We start from the raw sequence: 19005 nt of genomic DNA, 5'->3' as shown, positions 1-19005 counted from the left end.
AAACACACACACACACACACACACACACACGTATGTCAGCAATGCCTGTTTTACAAGATAATAAATGGCTTGTGTGCACAGGTGAATGGCCAAACTGCACAAACAGTTTTAATTTTGGCATGCACAATTATTACCTTTGAAATATGTTATGTTGGATGGGATAACAATGTTATTAATAGAGTGACATTCATTGCCTTCTGTAAATTAATACTGTACTTTTTAAATTAATGAGGGAATAACTGCCAGAACTGAACCCTCTTCCCGCCATTATTCGCCTTTGTCTAGGACCCTCCTCAATCCAAGGCCTCGGGTGAGTATAGGCCAGCAACAGCTAACGCCTCCCCAGTGGCGCTTCTGAGCACAGCAAAGCTGCCTGCCTCTGATTGACCAGTAGCTGTTGATGGGAAAGATTTCCGCCCCAGGGTCTTTGATCTCAGGGCAAGGCTCGCAGCTGACATGCTGATGCCCGAGTGGGATGCAGCAGACCTTCACGAAAAGAGATGACATGAGAGCCTCGCCGGCTCTCCAGCTAATGGCCGGGTCACCCATCACCTCCCCGAGAAGTCACTACACAATTAATCTGTCATCAATTACACTTTGCATTTAGATAGCACCTTTATCATAGTAAAATGTCCTTAAGGAGTGTTATCAAACAAAGCCTGACAGTGAGCCACAATAATTGCTAGGCTGGATGTGTCATTTTGGGTTATCTGATCTATTCAAAGCTATTTGATTGTCCTTTTTTTAAGTAGTAATTCTTGATCATAGGACTATCCAGGCCTGGAAGCAACCTTTGTAGCATATCCCAATGTTCAGAAGTATCGTACAGTGCTGTGCCTCTCAATTGCATTCTCTACCATAGGACAAATATAGCGAAGGGAATTTGAATTATAGACTTCTTAAATGCAAGAGGTACACCCATTTCCATAAATATTATTTTTAGAATGGTGATTTCTTTTTGATTTGGGTCTAAGTCAAATTTCAGCTAATGCACTTAAATCATGTTTTAAGAACACTGGAATAATTCCATGTGCCATCGGTCTATATATCTCAAATCATGCTCGGTGCCTGATTTAGGGGTTATCCATTTCTTGAATAACATCCCCTACCCCGAGCTTTCTGAACAGTGAAATTAATCCCAATCAAAAACAGCAACAAGTAATGAGGCAAAATCTGTATGGTCCAATCCTGATAGTGCAAAGTCATTTTTTGCACTGAAAACATTTGAATTGTTCAATAATTTAAATTAAGCAATGTAAGTAACAGTGATAATTTAGTACTAAAACTTTGTGGCATCAGATAATTAAGCAACTTCAATTATAGTGTAGATGCGTTAGAAACGCAAATTGGACTAATGCAAAATCATTGTACCTGCACTTGTTTTACCTTTCTGCATGGCTGACTACAGAATATTAAAAATTAGACCCGTTCTGGAAGACCAAATCCCATGTGATAAAGCTTCAAAGACTAAGCGGCTTTGCTGTCAAGTAGATATTTGTGAGCAATAATGGATTCTGAGTGAGTTTCTGTGCATCTGATATTTCAGCATGCACTGACTGAAACATTTTATGCAAAAATATACATTTTATGCAAATGGTTACGCAACCTCTCTCAAGATGGCAGTTCACTTGTGCAGATACATTTAAAATATTCCTATTTCCATTAAATGGAGCTCTGTTTTTCTCTTGAATGATCTGAAGGAATGAAAAGAGCACCAGAATGGAAAATCATGACAAGCACTTACATTCAGTGTATGATTGCATTGAGAGTGAAGAAATTCAACAAAACCCTTCTTTCTGAGCAGATTCAATGGTCTGCTGTTTCAATGCTCTGTATTGTGGCATATCCGATTTGTAAAAGCAACCAAACAGACAACAAAATAAGCTGTTCTGTACATTGTCATTCACCAAACTATTTCATTGGAGGAGACAGCAGCACTGGTAGTTCATTTATCAACAATTTCACCATAGAAATATCAGACAAATCTGAGAGCAGATAAAAAGAGGTTCCAAACATTAAGGGCTCAGAATGATCCACATCATGGCCTGGATATAAGAGGTGCTGAGTTTCGAACAAGGACGGGTTCTGACTCCATAGCTTGCATCTTTTATCCCTGACAGATTCACCACCCAGAAGTCAGCCAAGTTGACAGGCTTGGCCTTCAGTCATGCAGGGAGGAGTCTGGAGCTAAGCCACAGGTAGGTTTGATCCTTGGCCACGGGAGATGCCCAGTCAATGTTGGGGGAGGGAATGGGATGACCAATTCCAAACCCTGGGGGTCTTTGTATGTGGGTGTGGGTTCTGATGGGGAGGGAGCTCGGAGATGGTATGAAATGGGTGGTATTGGGTTGATCACTCAGTATACAACCCACCCAATACTGCCTTTCCATTGAATAAGATTCTTTCTTCCCTCCCCACTGCAAAATGTTTTAATAGGATTTTTGTGTAGTGAGATTGAAATGTCAGTGCGTTTATACTACAGGTAAGATCAGTGTGAAATGGATACTTATTGTGATGTGGAGCCAACAGACCAAAGTTGTACAGTTGGGGTAAATAAGCAAGTACTGCACAAAAGTCAGAGGCCAGTGACAAGATTCAGTACAAATATTAAGTTTATTAAAGCTAACAGTAACAATATTAATATGACAACAGTAAGCAATTATACAATCTGGCTATGCAGGATTCATGAGCCTCACGTTTAACATAACTTTAGTGAATCTTTCTTTAATGAATCCATTGTTTCAGATCCTGACTTCCAGTGGTAAAGTGAATGGTCCGGACACCTCGAAAGCTCTAAAAACCACTGACCACAAATCCAAGACTATACCTAACATGCAGAGGTCCAATTGCACGCATACTGGCCTAGTCACTAAACAGTTGTTGTTCTCCATCTGGTATCTGTAAGTGTCTGACAGGCATCAAATCTCTTTCCTTTCCTTCTATATTTCAATTCAACCTGCTGATTCAAAACCACCGTCACTGCTAAATAAAATCGACGTTTGCATTACTGCTGTGCTTTGAAATGTTAATAAGGTTACTGCAGAAAGCAAGCAATTAACAGTGATTATGGCACTAAAACCTTAATCCCCATCTCCATTTTGAAAATGCATTGAGAGTTTGAATACACAGATGGAATCGGAGAGTGATTTTATAGGGGCAGTGATCTAAATTCATGCTCTCAGAATTAAAAAGCCTTGCCCGTGAGAACATGCAGTGGAAAATCGTGCCTCGTGCATGTGAAAAGCTTCCATTGTCTTTGCTGATTGAGGTTCCTCCACTGGGACCACAAAGTCAGCAAATTGCCTTTTGCACAGAGGGGTTTTCTTTTTCGGGGAGAGTTACCTGCAAATGGTCTCTATTTTACCAGATTGCAGGGGGCAACATGGGGCAGAGTTTTTCGCTGAGCGAGCTCTTACGCGCCCGACGTCATCGTGCACCCACATGATACTTCGCTCGGTGGGCACCCGCAGGAGTCAGACCCGCGTCCGCCATTAGTTAACAAGCCAGCTAAGGCCCTTGACAACCCGATTGACATTGATTTAACATTACCCCTGCGAGGTTTCGCTCGCCACCCGGGTAAAACGGGCAGGCGGGCAGGCCACAATTTGCAAAACCTCATCCATGGGCGGGATAAGAAGGGTCAGCAGCATTGTCAATGTGAGTAGTCAGTAGTTTTGGAGATAACTTGCTCCTGGTGGCTTATTGAAACTTGGCACCTTATTCTCTGATCGGTGCTTCATTCTTAGCATTTCCAGGCTTCATTTCTGGACTCATTGGTGTCTTCCAGGCCCCCAGAGGATTCGGATCTTTTGGTCCCTTCCAGGTATCAGACTGCCTTCCATTACCCTGGGAATGGGGATTGTGGTCTCCACTGGAGGCATCTCCTCGGAGGAAGAGAGGGGCAGAAGGGAGAGGTGGCCAGATGTCCCAGTGCAGCTTTCAGGGTAGGGACCTGTGGGGGGAGAGGTGCAGGGACAGGGGGCGCAGGGCCGGTAGGAAGTCCAAGGCGGAAGGAATGACCCTTTCTTTGGCCCCCAAGATACACTTAATGCCTATGCAACAAAGGTTCGAGCCACCCACGTCCAGCATGACATATTAGCCTACCCTACACCTACATAATGAAGCATACTCAAGCCAATAGCACAAAAGCAAATTTAATTTTATGTTGGAACTCACATTGTTTTGGACAGAAAATAAACGGTTCGGTAGTCACTCCATGAAAAAAAACAAAATAGGGGAACAAAAGATGACCTGTGACCAGTCCCTCTTGTGCTTAAGGTGCTTTAAACTTACGTTTATGGGTGCTATGTCTAGGCACTCTCCCATCGCTGGCACCAGCATTGGAGACAGCCTGTTGACTCTGCTGTCCTGTTGGCCTTGATGACCTTGGCCGTCATCCTCTGGCTAGAGGAGCCTGGGAAGGAGCGGCCAGTGCCATGACTGGCAACTCCCCAGTCACCGCAGCATCATCCGATACCATGATCACTGGCAGAGGGGCAGAGGAGCTGCTGCCATCACCCAGAGCACCCTGAGAGGAACCCGCAGAGACGACAAGCAGCTCATGCGCCAACATGAGGTCACCCTGGACCTCCCTGCTCACTATTGATGGATGAGCACCTAGCTGGGATACTGGGTGCCCCATCCATCTCACACACAGACACTGACCAGCTGAGGTCAGTGCCTGTGTTAGGGCTTGCAGGTCCAAGCGCAAACCCAGGAAACCCTGATTCTGTTCCTGGAGCAGTCTCTCCATGATAGTCGCCACTCTCTACATGGAGGAGGCATCACACTCAACAATGAGGGTCAATGCAGTGCTCATGCTCCACAAGGACTCCTCCACAATGGGGGACATGGCACGCATACCCTCTTGGATCTCCGCCAGATCCTCCCACACATCCTGCTGGATGTCTAGCATCTGCTGTCTAATCGACGACTCCAGAGGCTCATCATCAGCCTTCGGCTGAGCATTGTCCTGGTCCCTAGCAATCCTCCTACTGCCAGCACCCTGGGCACTCTCTGCCTCTGCCTGCAATTCAAGCGAGTGTGAAGTGCCCTCACCAATGTGCACTGAGATACTATCCGTCAAACTAATGCCCACCAAGGTGCTGGTATCTGCACTGGTCCTGCTTCAGAGAGTGGGTGTGACGCAGGTGCTTGAGGAGCATGGTGGTCCTCTGGTGTCAGGAGCGGCCTGTCAGGGTCCAGACAGCGAACGCCTGCTGGAGAACCCAAAAGGGAGAAGAAGGACATTTCATTAGTTTAAGTCATCACACTGTCACTGTGCATGCCAGGCACCCTGGCGAGAGAATGGAGACCTGCATCATGGTGCCCTTGTCTTTCAATGATCAATGGGGACTCCAGGTATGAGGCTCCCATCAGTGAAGAGACTGCCCTATAATGGTTGCACAAGCCGAAATTCTCACCTCAGTGAGCTGCACTCTTACTTTCCTCTGAAACCCCAGCCTCACCGCGGCCGCTTGACCGAGGTGCATGGCGCCTCTCGAGTTCCAAGGCCACCTGCTCACAGGGGTGAGGATGACAAAGTGTAAGGGTCCTCCGCCAGTCTGCGACCTCTCAGTATTGTTATGGAATGATTTCTCCTGAAAGGACAGAGGAGCATGGATTAGTCCACTCTCTACCTGCAGCGCCACTGCAGCCTGGCCAACCCCACCTGAGGAGCACCTTGCAAGGCACATCCAAGTCGTGGCCCTCAAGCCGCAAGGCACTCAGTCCAAGCAGCCAGGGCTCAGTCCCTTGGCCAGCTCCGGTGTCATTGACAGTTGGCACTCAGAATCTAACACCCCTGAGCTCCATGGCGTGGGGGGGATGGCCAGTCCAAAACACTTGAACACACTAACCCATGCAAACATGGTACTCACCCTTCCGGCACTGCACAATGGTGCGCAGCACCACATTGTGCTGCTCACTCGGGATGCCACTTGCTCCCATGCCCTCTTGGTGAGGTGCGATGGCCTCCTCCTCCCATCTCTGGGGACAAGGGTGTCTTTTCTGGCAGCCACCTCCTCCAGGAGGGCAGTGAGGCACTCGTCGGAAAAACGGGGGATCCTCACATGACTTGCTCTCGCATCTGGTGTTTGCTGACACACTGGATTCCATCCTTGCAGTGGCAGACAGACGTCCTTCCCTGGCAGCCTTTCTGGGACAGCCTGAGCTGTTGTTAAACAGGTCGTCCGGTCGCCACTGGACCCTACGGCTGACAGGCCTCCACCCCTGCTCAGCTCTTCCCAGCCAGTGACAACCTGCATTTCACGCTGGACGGGCCTTAGATGGCTCGCCAGCGTGAAATCGCGGTTGGGCCCTGATCGCGGACGGTGGTCGGATTTCCAACCACCCCCGCCTGCCCCTGACAAGTCTGCCCGACGAGGGCAAAATTCTGCCCACGGAGATACAAAAGTGTAAAGTTGCAGGGCAAGCGCCCCGCTTTTAAATTTGTGAAATGGACAATTGCAAACCAAGACCAGGTTCATACGGGTTAGCACCGCTGTTGTATGCTCACCGTTTATATTTGAGTGCAACTGACCAAGGGAGAACTGCAATTGACTTTAAAGGTGAATTACTCTCTGATTGGCCTCCACTTTTACACTTTCCAAAATAGAAGGCAACACATCCTATACAGATCAAGATTATAGGTTTCCTAAAGAAAAATATAGGATTCTAGAAAAGGTATAATACCTGACTTTTAAAAAAAAACCCATTAGAACAATAATCAAATAATGTTGCTGTGGTTTGTGTATATCTCAGTGTCAGCCTCTGGCGATTTATGTTGTAGACTGACGATGAATAACCAAGAACGCGATAGGCATCTTTTGCTACTGGAACTTAAATTAATTTGTATTGCTTCTCAGTGTTTGAATGTCTGCAGGATAGATGGTTTCACAGTCTCAATGTGATATATGGTGCAGTTGTTTTTGATGGCAATTACAGCAAAACAGATACATACGGAATTGTACAAATAAAACAAAAATGGCAAGCCGTCGGGAATCTGAAATGGGAACAGAAAATGCTGTTCCTACACTGCAGGCCAGGCAGCATTTGAAAAGCAGAAAGTTAGGGTATAGTGGCCCCAGTGTTCTACAGACAGCCCAGGCCCAGCTTCAGGAAACGGTGAGATGAGGGTGGGGAGAGATGAGCACAACCTCAAATGGGGGATGTGAGCAGCAGCCCCCCCATGTCCACCTGCCTGCCAGCAACCACATCGTGCTGGGTTCGAGCAGCAACCTGACTACCACTCCACAGAGACCAGGGGTTCAAAATCTCCCTGACCTCACTCTGTCGAATTCGGTTTGAGTTGCTGCCCAACTTCGCACTGCCTCCCCCCCACCTTCCCCACCACCTCCCCTACCCCACCCGCGCAACTGCCACCCCAATTGTATCATTGAGAGAAATAGCTTGGAGAATTGTCAGATTCTAACAGGGAAAAGCTCAATTAATGCAGATACTGTGGTAACGACACATTTAATAAAACACCCTGCGCTAATGACTGCACCTAGCAACCTTAATTCAACTCCTACATATCGCTCAGATCATTAACTCCTCCAAGTTAGTGCCCTTCATGATCCCATCTGCCATCAGTTTTAAAAAATATTTCTTTTACTTTCTCATTTAGGGCTTGCAGGCATTGCTGACAAGACCAATATTTATTCCCATCCCTTGGAAGGTGGGATGTGCCAAATTATTAAAAAAAATACATTAAAGTTAAAGGAGGATGACAAATTGAGAGATCCCTCTTGGTTTAAAGTACCCAATCTTCTATATTATTTTAAATAATGAATATCTCTTAACTTAGGGGGTTCTGCTTATTTCAACAAGAATTACTAATTAAAGAAAGAAACAAGCAGAGAGACTGCTTGAGAGAAAAAGCATCATGCTCAGAATGTATCTATTCCTTGACATTTTGAGTCTGCTCCTGAATCAAGGATTCACTCTGGCTATAGGTTCAGAGTGTATTTCAGCACAGCTCCTTAGATTGATCCAGAAACCATCCCCATACTCAGGCATTAGGTTGGCATCAGTATCAGTAAAAGTGCTGATTTCGGGATTAGTCTATGAGGGTATTCTCAGAAGTAACCTGCTCCAGCGTGAAAGAGTATTCTCAAGATGGCAGAATGTCATGATGAAGTGATCAGGAGTGGTGTTAGGAGTGAGGTGGGGCGCTGAAAACACAATTGCTAAGAAGAAAACTTAAGTTTAATGAAATGAGAAAACTAAATAGACGACGGACACTTTATTCCACAATTAAGTATGTCTCATCCTCAGGCACACACATGCACACACACAGAAAATCTTTTAAATAGTATTAATGCCAAGACTTCCTAAATTACATGATGCAGATATTAAATGTCAGACATTAGTAATTAGTAAATGTAAGCGTTTCTTTCTTTCCATAATGCTTTTAGCTATCCAAGGATTCCCCAAAGCAATTTACAGACATTGAAGTACACGTAAACTGTAGTCTCTGCTGTGATGTAACCAGTGGCAGCCAATTTGCACACAGCCAAGTCCCAAAAACAGCAATGCTGATAATGACCAGATCATTTAGTGATGATAGTTGAAAAATAAATATTGTCCAGAACATCAGAGAGAACTTCCCTGCTCCTCTTCAAAATAGTGCACTGGGATCTCTTACGCCCACCTAAGGTAATGCTGGCCAGTCTACAGATGGGGCATGTCTGTGTACTAACATTGTGAATGGTACCATGTTGCATTGTCTCTGTAGTTCCTCATGTGGTGAGCTGCCAGTTTTATTTTACCTGCTGGTGAAGAGGAAAGATAAGCACTTAACGCCCCCAGAGAACAAGGGCAGGGGGAAACTCAGAATGTAAGCCAACTTAGTTTTCAGTCCTTGGTACTTCAGCTACAATTATCTGCAGTTGTTACTACATAAATAATTCAGATGCAAGTATAGTGTCTCTATTCTGAAATACTTTTAAAAGCCAGTCTGTTGATCTGTAGATTCACTCGCCTACCATACCTCTACATCAACAGCATAGTCTCATTAGTACATCAAATGCAGCTGCTTAAAGTGATGCTCCAAGACTTCCCAATCATTTCTGCACCTCCAGTACTGCTGCTACATACAGGTACCAAAGATCCTCTCGTGAACTTTTGCAAGAGTGTGCTATCAGTTTTATTTTGTTTGAACAGTAGTGATCTTCCTTCACAGATTACAACAGGTAGCGGAGGAGGGTCAGTACAATTTAACTGAGGTAAATTCACTGAAGGACTGGAACAGGGGCTTCGGAAGGCAGTCAATTTCTCCACAACAGTAGAAAAAGCAATGTTATAAATAGGCAAAAGTGCTGGATGTTTTCTCAGTCATTCTTTCGGCATGTTCAATGTTTAATGAAAAATAAGACCATAAAAGGCCATTCAACTCACGCTTGTTACAGTAAAAAAAAATTGGCATACTCCCATCTGCATAGCAGTCAGGTTCCCTCAAGACCCTATCAGGGTGTGGCAGCTGGGAGTACAACATTGGGCAGCAGGAAACCTCACTGCCCCTCGGACGTATTGTTTTCTGACCCCAGAGTCACCCAATGTTGTCAGGTTCAGGAGCCAATCCTGATGAAAGGGCTACACCAAAATATTGCCCAATCTTGCTATTTTCAGTTGTTGCTTGGCCTGCTGTGTAGTGCCTGCATTTCCTGATCTCATTTCAGATTCCCAGGCATTTGCAGATTTGCCTTTTGTATTTCTAGCATGTATCTGTTATATAAAATGAGTCATAAAGCAGTGCAGGCAAATTCAAGCAGGTCATCTGTTTAACCATCCGTCCTCTGAACTGTGTGCTCGTGCTGGTCCTAAGGGAGGGACCAGATGGTTGAGGGAGTACTTGAGCTTCCATTGATGTGGCGGAGGGCTGAAGAAACAAAGCTAGGGAATCTGAACCAGAGCAGCAGGGCAGGTTCAACCTTCCCAGGCCAGGAAAGGGGAACAGAGTCCAGCCAGCGCTTCCGATACGTATTGCTGTCCATAAATCACTGCAAGACAAGACGAGATGGGATGACATCTTCCCTCCCGCCATTCAAATGCTGAATTCACTCAAGAACAGCAAAATACTGGAGTGCTGTTGCTGTGCGTTGACCGATATCTGAATAGCAGGGAAAAAAAAGAAAACAAAAGTGGAGAAAATATTCTTGTTTTAATTGAAAAGCAGGATTATTGCAAGCAAAACGTTTGTTTTAAAACAATATCCCACTCCAGTTTCTAAAATAACTGTTAACCATACATCTCCCAGAAGATGTGATTCCTGTAATTCTGTAATTGAGGAATTAACAAGAAAGATTCAAATGCAAAATAGTCATTGAAAAAATATGCATGAGCATCCCTGCATTGAAACAGTTAATTGGCCTTCTCCATATATTACAGACATGCTCAACGTGGAAGTACCTTGGACCTCAGAGGGTTAACATTGGCTGCAAAAGTGCTAAACCTTCTACAGTAAGCAGCACATATGTTACATCAGGCTCTGGCACAATAAGTCAAATTGTGTCGTTGCTAGCTGTTCTCACACCCACGTCCCTGTCACTGAGGCTTAGTGGCTGCCTTACTATAGGAAAACAGCAGAGACATTCCACTAATTACCCAGAATGGATACACAGAGGATTTATTTCACTTGTGTTGTGACTGTATGATGTACGTAGCTTATTGAAATCTCAGGCTGATTACTGCTGAAGCTACCACGGGCTCTTGTGAGTATCATGATCTTCTCCTGCTTTCATTTTGATGATTTTTGTAAGGCAGAATGTCACCAGAAATCTAGCAACCTGTGTTTTTATTTTGGCTGGTCCTAAATGCTACAACTCGATGATCAATTATGCAGTGGCATTGTTAAATGCTCGCAGAGCCTATTTGGCTGAGACTTGCGTTGCAACACATCAAACCCTATTAGGACGGAAGAGGGAAGACTCTAATGCAGCTGTGGAGGTTTTAATTTCTTCTGTGTTAAAACCCACAATAAATAATGATACAATCTAAGAAAAATCAGTTGGTGAATTGAAGTGGAAGGTGGGGACAGGCCATATTTGAAAGTACAGAGCTATTCCCAGCTACCTCTCTATTGCGCTAATGAAAATGCTGTAGTCAATTCTGGTCTGGCAAATATCTGATCATTTTTTATTCCTTGAAGTTTGTGACAGATGGCATCATTTTCAAGATTTAAAAAGTTCTGCTGTTGGCCTCTCTGCTGTGTAATTCTATCAAATGTTAGCAATCTCTTTTTTTAAGCAACGTTCCCTGGGTACAGTGCTTTGGACAAGCAGGAATATATGTAGAAGTTAAAGAAAAATACCTGAAAAAGCTGCCACAAATGGTGTGGGGGAGCTCTCTTCATGCGAATGGGAATGATTTCTTGAGGTATTCCCTTAATTCAGCTTTTAGTGCAGTCAGTATTATCAATTTAAAGAACAGGTGTTTCAGGATGGAAAATGTATAAACATTTTCAAAAATCTTAAATTCTCGGCAGATACGTTATTTTGTAAACTTGGTGAAAGACGGTAAGCACATGAAGGGGTTCACACATCAACCGAAACGGCAAGAGGAGAGCATGAGTAATTTTTCCAGGTCAGATTGGTGTCGTGAAATCCAAATCATATCTCTTATTATATTTAATATATCCTAGGTCCTGGTTAGAATTGTTAAATTTTTCTACCAGTAATTTTGGGTACATTTCATTTTTCAAGTCAGCAATTGGTAACTTGTCATCGTTCCTGTGTTGGTGTACAGAAAGCCTCTTCATTGATAATAAAGAGGGGGTTCATAGGCTGAAGTCAAAAGAAATACATATTATTCTACTATTGTTAGCTATTATATGAGCCTCCTATAGGTTTCTGTAGTAAACAGAGGGAAAAACTCCCTAGTGCTTCAGTGGGTAAACACACCACCTGATGCAGTACTGGGTGATTCAAATTATTATGGTCTTCAGTTTAATTCCTAGCTGATCCAAGGCTTAGCAAGAAGATAAGCTTCCAAACTCAAATCTGCTTCATCACCAATATTGTTCGCCCACCCCCATAAAAATGACCAACTCATCCTGCCTCAGCTCATCTGCTTTTAAAATCCTCAACAATGTCCTTAGTGCCTCTAGACTTGACTATGCCAATGTTTTCCTGGGCGGCCTTCCATCTTCTTCTGTACATTAACTACATCATCCAAAACTCTGCTGCAGGTATCCTTACTCGCACCAATCCCTGTTTACCTGTCATCCCTGTGCTCGCTGATCTACACTGGCTCCAAGTCTGGCAAGATCATGATTTTAAAACTCTCATCCTTGTTTTCAAATCACTCCACGACCTTTTTCCCTCCCTATCTCAGTAACCTCCTCGAGCCCTGAAAGCCTTTGCAATCTCTTGCACTCCTCCAAATCTGGCCTCCATCCCAATTTTAATCACTCCAACATTGGCAGCCATGCCTTCAGCTGCCTAGCCCCTAAGCTCTAGATTTCCCTTCCTAAACCTCTCTGTCTCTCTAATTGTCTGTCATGCTTTAAAATAATCCTTAAGCTTACCTCTTCTACCCTCTGGTCATCTGTCCTAATAACTCCTTATGCCACTGTCAAATTTTGTTTGATGTCACTCTTGTGAAGTGCCTTGGAATATGTTACAAATTAAGGGCAGTATATAAATGCAAGTTGTTGTTGTTGAAGGGTTATTCCAGTTGCCTTTAGTTGCCCTATGTGAGGGAACTAGACAGTGGGGGAAAGTAATACATGTGACATATGGCAAAATGTTAGAATTCACACTCCTGGTTGCTACCAGTGATTTATCATTGAAAATGTATGTATGTGGGCAATGGGCAATGACAGAACTGGATTCGGCAGGAAGGTTTGGTGACATTCTCTGTCCAGTTTTGCAGATGGAGAATGGCCAACTGGGGGATGTAGTAAAGGAGTCGTCTCTCAGTCTTCAGGATAGGAGAAAAGAAATTGAAGAAAAGAGAATCAAAGGAGTTGGTGCAATTATAATCCACTGAGGGAGTGCTGCACTGTCAGGGTTGCCATCTTTCAGGCCAGGTCATTAAACTGATTGTCTGTCCGCACTCGCAGCTGCTTTTAAAAGGTCCCAAGGCATGAATCAAATAAGAACAGAGACTATTCCCAATGCCTTGGCCTTAGCTCTTCAACTAACATTAAAAACAGATCACCTGATATTCAATCCATTGTCCTTTTCTGGAGCCTTACCTGTGCGCCAATTGACTATCCCACTTCCTACATTACAACAATGATTACACTTCAGAATGATTGGTTGTAAAATGTTTTAGGACAGCCTGTGTTCATGAAAGGTTATGAATGAATATAAATTTGTTTTTTTTAAACTGTGACTTATCTGAAAATCATCAAGTCTAATTTGCTGGTCACAGCCTCTTTTGAATTGATTTTACCCTGAAAAATTTTAGATTAGATTCAGTTATGCACAGACAGGCGTTTTGAAGTGCATTTGTACTGCAATTTTAGCATATTTGATCTAAATCCAGATGGAAAACAGTAAGAGACCCATTCCCTGGTGGAGGCAGTTTTACAGTGATTAATATCCAGTCCTGTGTCAAACTTGGGTTACTCTCCAGGTGCTTGATGCTGGAAATAGAACACTCTCAGGACAGGTAGAGAATGGTTAAATGCAGAGTAACGTTTCTGTTACTATGTTCCAAAATATGCCCCAGCCCCCAACCTCAGTAAAGCAGTTCCTAATGCATAAGTAATTACCAACATGGACCTGTTGGGCCGAATAACTTGTTTCCGTGTTATAATATCCAATCCCCATAATAAGATATCCTTTATCTTCTCTGAATGAATTTGCCCAACTTAGCACCAAATTAGAGGCAGTTTTGTGATGTGCGCCTGTACCCTACAAGCCATCGCGTCGAGTCTCCCCCAGATTCACCCTACATATAAATCTTACAGCCAGAATCAGGCAAGACTTTCAAGCCAAAAGTCAATCTCAATTCGATCCCAGATTCCAGAGAGCGGTCAGTTAACCCACAGCACCTCGCTTTATAAAAAAAATATATAAAATGTTGTCTCAGTGTCCTGTCTAAAACACAGAATCACAGAAAAAATGAGCAGGCTGGTAGTACAAAACCTTCTTGTTTTGGCTTTCTTTCATCTTTCTGTCTTCCAGATTCCTTCCGTGATAGGACGATTTCCCCCACCCCCTCAAACAAAGCTAATGGTGAATAATACTAAATTTTCAGCTTAATAAGAAAGTTTGTAAATTCTTCCTCTAAAACCCATGGCTGCCTCACACACAAAGGCTTTTTTATGGAAGCCTTAATAAATATACATATTGGATCACCACAGAATATCCTCCTATTTCTTGTCTTCTCCATTCAATTTCAGCAACTAAACTTTGTGAGAAATGAATGTTATTTTTTAAAATGTTTTTGGGGAATACTGTATTATTCTGTAAAGAAGGGTGTGTGTATGTATGTAAATGATTTAATTACTAGAGACAGATTGTCTGGGGGTTTAAAGCATGAAAAGGATAGAGATGTTAGCATTTTTAGATAAGCTGAGAGTTTGTTTGAATATCAAAGGGTAGTCAGAGGCATCAAGAAATATGTTTGCATCTTGCAGGAGTTCCATAGGTAAACAGATGAGGGGATATTATATTTTATTGACCTGAAAGCAAAGACCAATAGAGACATGAAAACATTATACTTGGAAGGATTTGAGTTTCAAAGAGGGGTGAGAACAATGGAGATGAATGGGGTAAAAAGGTATTTTAGAGATACCATGGAGAGCTTAGGATAGCTGGAGCTGGACTGGGAGCTGCTAGAGCTGGTAGCCCTGGGCTGGGAGAAGATGCAGTTTGAATCAGCCATCCTGTCAAGCCAGAAAAGTCTTGGTTTGCAACAAGTAGTTTTGTTCTGAAGTCTTGAATTTCCACAGCAAAGTGGAAGAGTGTTAGAGGTCATGTGATATGCCATTATTGAAGCTACAGCAGTTTGCCTTGGGTAATATTACTTGATTTTTATAGTTAAACATCTATAAGGGAGTGTTGCCTGGAAGATGTTTACTTTTGGGTCTGACCAAATAGAGAGTCTTTTTGAGGGAATATTTTGTAAGACTAACTAATTGTATAACTGTAATCTTTGTGCTTAACTCTTCTTTTATTCTTGTTAATAAAACTTTTACTTTTAATCTTTAAATTCCCAAAAATGTTACTGGGCTTCTGGCTGCTGAGATCAGTATGCCTTCTTCTCATTTCCAGAGTACAAAAGAGAAAGGGTACAGCCTGTAAGCCAAGCTTTCCTCTGGGAATTGGTTTGCACAGCAATTAACACCGGCTGTGGTCATAACACCTTAAACACAAAGGGCAGAATTTTCTGCCTGTCGGGCAGGTGGGCCTGATCCAATCTCTGGCGGGCGGGGAGCCGATCCCCACCAGAGAAACGGGCCCCGCCGCCATTTTAAGTAGGCGGGCCAATTAAAGCCCGCCTAGTGTGACACTCGGCGGGAAGCGCTATGCGTCCCTGTGCGGGCGGGGGGAGGGGGAGTTCCCCAAATGCGAGAGTGCGCTGTTTCACACATGCGCATGAGAGAGCACACATCTCCCTGAGGCTAAGTGCTGCCTCAGGGAGATCACTGACATCTTTATGAACTTTAAAAATAGAAAAACAAAAAAATCATTACCATGTCCCTCTCATGTGACAATGTCACATGAGATGGGACATGTAAAAAAATTTCACTGAAACTTTAATAAACTTTTATAAACCCCACACGAAACCTCATCCCCCCGGTGGATGAGGTTTCATGTTTTTTTTCCTTCCCGCCGGGGCTCCTGGCCTGCCCACCAGCCTTAAGGTTGGACGGGCAGGTCCTTTAATTGTTTTAATTATCCTGTCAATGGCCTCAATTGGCCATTGACAGGTTGGCGGGCAGACAGCTGATCTCGCTGTGCCCCCGCCTTCCTGAAGATTTAAATAGGGTAGGATGACGTCAGGGGTTCCCCCCAATGCCGGCAAGTGGGCCCCGCCCCCTGCTCACCGACAGAAAAATTCAGGCCAAAGAATTCTGACCAGAAGTAAAATCTCTTGCTATTTGAGCTCTCCAAATTCACAGCAGCTGCCTTGCTCTGTTTGATATCAACCTCAATTCATCACTTCTCAAACTTGTTAGGAACAAATCTGTTTTTAAAAAACATGACTTACCATATATACTTGTGTAAAAGTCGAATTTTGAGACCATTATTTAGGCCAAAAGTCACGGGTAATATTTTTGAGGGATGCAAATGTGTCTGATTTGGACACAAATGAAATTTTTAAAAACTGGATTGTAATGGAATAAAGTAAAAACCAACAACATTAAAGAATTCATATTAATCATTTAACATTTATTTTATAAAATTTAGGACTACGTACATTTCATCTCCAGGATTATATTTAGATCCTGAAATTTTTGGGCTTTGATCCCTGAAAAACTAGTTCACCTTTTACACTAGGTACATGAAAAATTACTGTTTGGATTTTACACTTCCCTGCCGGTGGGTTTGCAGGTAGGAGGGGCTTGTAAATTCCAGCGGACACCCACCCTGCCTCCAGCACAATTTTATCAGCTGTGGTGGTGGCAGCTGTTTGTCCCCTGTGCAGGCCCCCTCCCGAGATCTTAGCTGGGGGTGAGGGAACCACCCCACCCCGTATAATTCAGCCCTATTTTTTTTAGGCCAAAAGTGATAGGCTCGACATTTACATGAGCAAACACGGTAGTCCTTGGATATTTTGCTCCATGGAATTTCAACAAGTGCTTTACAAAAAATATGCACGCACTTTATATGGATAATGCTTATTGAGGGAGCTTTCTGCTATTGAACTGTAGTCTTTAAACTTTCCACCCACCTCTTGTACAACTATGAAGTGCCAGGTTAAGATGTTGATTCATAGAATTATCTGATTAGAAATGTTTAATTTATCAATTTTTTTAGTAAGTGCTTTCCCTTCTCTTTAGAAGCTGTTGACGTTTGGAAAGTACCAGAGGTTGCAAGCATTGACTGACCATGGACTATGATTCCTTGGTTCACGAGTGCTTGGACATACTCCTGGGGATTTTTTCACATGGTATTTGCTTGCAGTTTGCACGAGCTAACTCGTTTACCTTTTAAAGATCAGGTCCCCTATAATTTAGGGTTTTGCTCTTCATTAGACAAGTGAAACTTACTGACAGGGTCTGATCGGGTACCAGGAACTTTTCCAAGTAACCTTATGAATGGATCCCTGTGCTCCGCAAACCCTCCAACACTTCTTGACAATGATTAATTCTTCATAATCTTAAAAGCAGAAAAGTTGGAAACACTCAGCAAGACAGGCAGCTTCTGCTGGCAACCCTGCCACAGGTACATGGAGCTGGAGGCTTGGGATTTAAACGCCATCTCACAATCCAACTCAATTATAATTGACAGGAGAGTGAAGAAAAAAGTCCAGCAGGGTTTCCCAACCCAGTCATTCCCAGATTTATCAGAGAATTTCAGCATCAGAAGGCTACAGACTTAGGAAAAGATGCAAGTTGAGGGAGGTGCAGGAAGGGAAGCAGATGGAAAAGGGGAGTCACCTAATTTAGAAAATCACTTATCACAAGTGCTTATATAAAATGGCTATTGCTACATTGTACAAACAGCCATTATTTGCTAGCTTTACTGCCTATTGTGCTCACACATGTTCCAGTAGCCTAAGCTCCTAACAGAAACATGGCCAACACAGTCCTCGCTGATGCCCAGTGCACACGTGTGTAAAATTAGCCACGATACAGTCCTTCAAACCAGGTCAGAACCCATCGACATGATAGCTTTCCGGATATTCCTTGGTTGGCAAGTCTCCTTGTCCTTCAACAGGCTGCACTTGCTTTATTAAACATCTATTTCATCACCCCACTCACTCATGCTGCATCAGTGCCACTGTGGATTGGTTTCCAAGCCACCTTGTCAAAGCTCCTCCATCTCCTCTCATTGATGGGCTGGCCCTGCTCATCATCTACACTTCCCGTTTCCTCTCGGGTTGCTCAGTGCAGTCCTTGAGAGAGCAATCCCCAATTTTTACAGGCTTGCAAACAAGCTGGGAGTGGTTTGCCTCCTCCAGTTAGTTGTTCAAATTGCTTCTTCATGTGGAAACACAAAAGAAAAGGGAAGGCAGAGTGCATAACAGGTAACCAATCCAATATCCACTCCCTCCAAAGGTCAAGTTACCCTACTGCCCCTATATATATGTATATATTTATATATATTTTTATTCTTTCATGGGCCATCCCTAATTTCCCTCAGAAAGGGCACCTTCTTGAACCGCTGCAGTTTATCTGGTATCTGTAGCGGTTTGGTACAACTGAGTGGCTTGATAGGCCATTTCAGAGATTAGTTAAGTGTCAACCACATGGTGTGGCCTGGTAAGGATGAAGGATTCCTCTCCCTAATGGGCACTGATGAAGCAATGGCAACCAATGATAGATTTCATGGCATCATTGCTAAGACTAGCTTTCAATTCCCAGATTTATTACTTTGGAATTTTAAATTCCACCAGCTGCCATGGTGGGAATTGAACCTTTGTCCACAGAGCATCAGCGTGTGCCTCTGGATTACTAGTCCAGTGACATTATCACCACACCACCATCGCCCCTCCCTTATTATGGGAAACGGCACTGTGATCAATTTCTGCAAAATGATCTTTGCTTCATAACAGGTCTATGAATTAATATCCAATGCTTTCCATATAAAACCCAATCAATAGAATCATTTTAGGCTCTTGTTCACCGCACTGAATGGACTGCCTCATATCTAACCCCAATGGGAGCTTGCAGTAGGCATTAAACACAATGTTGTTCAAGCGAATGGTAGGACTACTTCAAACTGAAGGATAATAAACTATGCCCAATCATGACAAAATCCTGTTGGAACATTTTTTGGGAAGAAAGGAAGTGAGGGGATGGAAAAATGTGATTTCCACTGTGCACTGCATATAGCAAAATTGTCCCACATTTTTTGTATGGAAATCTTCCCCCTTGTTTCA

The 19005-nt window shown here is 43.5% G+C and overlaps 1 protein-coding gene across 8 annotated transcripts in view; it reads left to right on the top strand.

Annotated features, from left to right (window-relative positions):
* The first annotated feature begins 2020 nt into the window (after positions 1-2020).
* The window catches only part of mpp3a (membrane palmitoylated protein 3a), a 95386-nt gene continuing 78401 nt past the window's right edge, over positions 2021-19005 (top strand). For 5 of the 8 annotated variants that reach the window (XM_041173486.1, XM_041173483.1, XM_041173484.1 and 2 more), the window contains exon 1: positions 10476-10712. The gene's annotated coding sequence lies outside the window, so the exon portion shown is untranslated. Of the gene's footprint in view, positions 2199-2745; positions 2901-10475; positions 10713-19005 lie in introns of those variants that run through there. The other 3 variants (XM_041173480.1, XM_041173481.1, XM_041173485.1) reach the window with 3 other exon arrangements.

This window comes from Carcharodon carcharias, chromosome 23 (assembly GCF_017639515.1).
Source record: "Carcharodon carcharias isolate sCarCar2 chromosome 23, sCarCar2.pri, whole genome shotgun sequence".
Classification (NCBI taxonomy): domain Eukaryota; kingdom Metazoa; phylum Chordata; class Chondrichthyes; order Lamniformes; family Lamnidae; genus Carcharodon; species Carcharodon carcharias.
The sequence above is the reverse complement of the archived record's forward strand: the minus strand, read 5'-3'. Positions and strand labels throughout refer to the sequence as shown.